This window comes from Theobroma cacao, chromosome 7 (genome assembly GCF_053813885.1).
Source record: "Theobroma cacao isolate CCN51 chromosome 7, ASM5381388v1, whole genome shotgun sequence".
Lineage (NCBI taxonomy): Eukaryota > Viridiplantae > Streptophyta > Magnoliopsida > Malvales > Malvaceae > Theobroma > Theobroma cacao.
This window is the reverse complement of record NC_142645.1, coordinates 33,292,847-33,297,385: the sequence shown is the minus strand read 5'-3', so window position 1 is coordinate 33,297,385 and position 4,539 is coordinate 33,292,847.

Here is a 4,539-nt window from a genome sequence, read left to right as displayed (position 1 = left end):
GTATGGGTGGTCACATGTAAAAGAATAAAAAGGAAAAAAAAAAGGAAAATTGACAAGCAAGCTTGTCATTGTCGGCCCCACTTGCAAACCACATCAAACAAAATTTTATCAATTCTTTTTGTTACCAACTAGTCATGGAGACAAAAGAGAGAGTTAAAGCTATTAGTATTATTATTTTTAAAACATGTGTGAAAGTAAAGGGGGGTCGGCCATTGAGATGAATGAAAGATGAAAGATAGAAAAGATAAGAAAGAAATGAAAAGAAAAGTTAAGTCGGTTACGTGAAGAAGAAAAAGGAAAAAGAGAAGTCGATTGTGAGGGAGAGCAAAAGAAAAGCAAAAGAACAAAGGAAAGAAAAAAGTGAGAAACAATCGAGATAGAGAAAAAGAAAGGAGAGAAAAGCCGAACGGTGAGGAAGAAAAAGAAGGGTGAAAAAGTTGAGTTTGAAGGGGCGGTTTTGCTGCCAAGTTTTGAAGGAGAAAGAAGCAGCTTGGCTGCTGGTTTTTTAGGCATAACAGAGCAGCTTTTACTACTAAGTTTTTAGGGAGAAAGGAGTAGCTTGGCTGCTGATTTTTTTTAGAAAGAATAAAGCAGCTTTGGCTGCCAAGTTTTTAGGGTGAGAAAAGTAGCTTTAGCTGCTGATTTTAAAGGCTGAAAGGAGCAACTTTGGCTACTGATTTTGGAGGTTTTTGCTGCCGATTTTGAGGGTGAAATGAGTAGCTTTGGCTGCTGATTTTTAAGGCTAAAAAGAGGAGTTTAAGCTACTGATTTTTGTGTTGAAAGAAGCAGGAACTTGCAGCCAATAGTGAGAGGGAGCAAGAGGAAGAAATTATGGATGGTATGCAAGTGTAAGAAAGGAAAAGGAAAGAAAAAAAAGGTGCTGCTGACAGGTAGGAGAGAGGAGAAAAAGAAACGAGAGCAAGCAACGGGAAAGAAGGAAAGAAAAGAAAGAAAAAAAAAAGAGTGGACATAGCCCAATAAGAAAAGAATGGGCATGGCTCAATAGAAAGAAATGGGAAGAGCCCATGGAAAGGGCCCAATAACAACAAAGAAAGAAAAGTCCAAGAGAGAATAAAAGTGAAAAATTGGGCTTGGACTAACCTAGCCCAAATAGGCAAAAGATTTCTTTTCTTTTATTAGGCATATTTTGAAGTTAGATTATTTTAAGCTAGCCCACTTGTTTAGTTAAATTTTTGGTTAGTAGTGATATGAATTAAAATTAAATTATTTTAATACAACAATTAAAAAAAATTCTTTATGATGTCTCATGGGATTAGAGCAAAGAAGAAAATAGGAAATTGATGAATAGTGCTCAAGTGTAGTTAAGAAATTTTGAAATGATTTGTTGTGAAGAAGCATTGTTGTCGGAGGAATTTATTTAGAAAAATTAGTTGAAAGTGTTAAGTTGAATGGTATATTATTTGGAAGAAATAAGGAGAAATAATGTGGATTGAAATGGGAAAATAATTGGATAGATTCGAAATGACTATGGTCATCGTAAATATAGTTAATACTGTGGAAAAATAAGATGGATTTGGGCGAAAGTTAATTAAAAGGTTGAAGTAGGTACGGGACATTATAAATAAGTTGTCGATGTTATAATTTAAGGAATTACATAAGCAACGGATATAAGTAATTTTAGTGAAAATGCCTTAAGATGTGAGTTAATTGAATATGGTTTCGTGATAGGGTGAGAAACAGAGGTGGGTTGATGGACTAAACATATTGAGTTTGGATTATTGCTAGGACGTGTTAAAGTAAAGTTAGAGTATTGTTTGTGGCATGCTGGAGTAAATAATGAGCGATCGACCGGTGGAAATAGTTAGAGACACCTTCAAACAAATAGCGACCTAATACCTCGTTTTGCCAAGTGAGTGAACTCGCATTTCAAATTGCTTTGGGATTGTGAATGTGTTTACACAAAACCTTTAAATGATTTTCTCCAATATTTTCTTAAAATGGATGCCTTGGGAACAAGCCCTTGATAAATTGTTTCTATGTTGTGACATGTGGCTGTTATGGATTCTTGCACTACTACATTATGTTGATATATATATGTTTTGCATTGGTGGTGGATATTGTGTGATAATGATAACTGTGCGTGTGCACGATGTGAGGGGATGCACATGCCGGTGATGACGGTGGTGAGGGAGTTGGATGATAAGAGTGCTTGTGTACACGATGTGGGGGGATGCACATTAGTCGGATGAGACTATGGTGGTATTGGTGTTTATCTATATATATGTATGTGTATCTATGTTATGAAATAAAAGCTCATGAATATGGTATATGATTGAAATGCATGTGAAATTTGAAATGTTAAAACTTGAGAAATGGTTTCCACTTGATTTTCATCGCAGTAAAAATAGATTTCCATTGTGACCAGAAATTGAGTTAAATTGCATTGTCTTCAACATAAATGCATCATGATTTCTAAAACTTCCCGTATTGATGCTTGTTCCCTTTCTATGTTCACTCACTAAGTTTATACTCACGTTTTCAACTTCATGTTTTTAGATTCAGTGGTGGTTGATACGTAGATTGAGGTGTTCGTGTACCCTCATCTTTTGGGTAGGTATCTTAACACTCAGTAGTCACATCTCCCATCTAAAGTCACTCCGTTGACGGTCAAAGTCTTTGCATATGTTTAATGTGAATTGCAAAGATAAGTCGACAAACTATCTATGTATGATCCAAATTATGATGCTAATGTGAACATTCACTTGGGTTTTATGAGTTGTGTTGGAGAAATCGACATTTAAACACTATTAAGCTTATTCTGAAGGAAATATACTAGATAGATGGGTTAATAAACAAGTGCTTATTGAGAGGCTTACTTGGGCCTAGTGGGCTATGCCTATTGGGTCCTTGTGTCGGTCATGGCCCGGGAACTGGGCTGTGACAACGTGTCAATAGAAAACTTCAATATCATTGTCTCAACAGATACAAACTTATTTAAAAGGATTGTATAAGGCTTTGTTGAAAATCCATTCTTAAGCCTTTGAAATGAAATAATGGTTTGTAAAATGCTCAAGTATTTACAAGAAAACAATTTATAAATGTTGAGCTCTAAAGCTTTTGTAAAAGATGTTGGGAAAAATAAAGGTTTAGTTTCAAGGAAAATGAAATAATGTGGTTGTCTTTAGAAAATCCTTGAAGAAAATGAATGAATTTCAAAAATAACACAATTTGTATTACATTGAGTAAATCAAGTCTAAGCACCAAAGTCAGGACAATTTCCCTATCCAAATGATTAATGTCGAGACAAATGCCAAATCCAAATGTAAAACTCGAAACAAATAATAACTTAAGCACTATGGTCGATACAATTTCCAAATCCAAGGACTTAGATCTAAACAAATATCAATATCAAAATCCAAAATCAACAATATCAATTCTAAAGTCTAAAGTCAAAGCAAATATCAAATTCCAATTCCATAGAGTCAAATATCATTTCAAATAGATTATGGAGCGCTAAATAGGATGGGCAATCAAATAAAAGTGTGCTGTAGCACCAATGTGGTTAGATACATTATAGTCATCGACTGTATATCAAAGGAGATAGGATTGTATCAACCACCAAACAAAACCAAATCAAAAGGGGTAGGACTCCATTAGCTACCCACTCAAACATAAAGCATTATGCACAATGGCTAATGGCTATTGTCACTAGCTACAAGGCCATAACTCAAATAGGCTCCATTAAAACATTTGTGTTATGTTCCAAATATCCAAATATCCATTTCCAAATAAAAGGTGAATCCATTCACCATCCAAGATCAAAACATTCAAAACAAAATAAAGTCAAAGTGTTCAAAGTTCATTTTTAAACAAAGGATGAATTCAATCATCTACATAATAGATATTCGAAGTAAAGGCTGAATCAAAACCAACAATCTGAAAGACAAATTGCCCCGGTGCTAGGTTCCAAGCAAAACTAATCATTTTTCATTCCAAATTGTCAAATCATGAACCAATCGATTATCCATAGACAAATATTAATTTTTGAGGCATCAAACAATTGAAAGACTTGTTCCTTATGCTCAAAACTAAATACATAATAACATATTTACATTGTGTACATAGATTTCTTAAAATAAACTTGAAACCATTGTTCACATCTCAAAGTTCATCAAAATATGTTTAATGCGAGCTTGTGGAATAAGCAAGCTTAATTATACTAAAATAATTAAAAACATTGTATCTACCCACCACTTGAAGTGTGCCTTTTTCTCTTAGCACGTTTCTTCAAAAGCTCAACTTTTTCAACAACTTGAATTACTCCAATAGCACCTAAAAATGAAGTTTACTCATCAATATTCTCAATACCCCATGTAACGACTCATTCCTAGATCGCTACCGACGTTCAAGTCTTGAGGGAGAACCCGTCAAGCTCCAAACAAGCCTTAATTGAAACTTTTGTTAATATCTTATATTCATTCCACCTGTCACATCCCAATTTTTGAGCCATGACCGGTACAAGGGCCTAATGGGCTCAGGCCACTGAGCCTAAGCAAGCCTACTTACATGATCTTATAC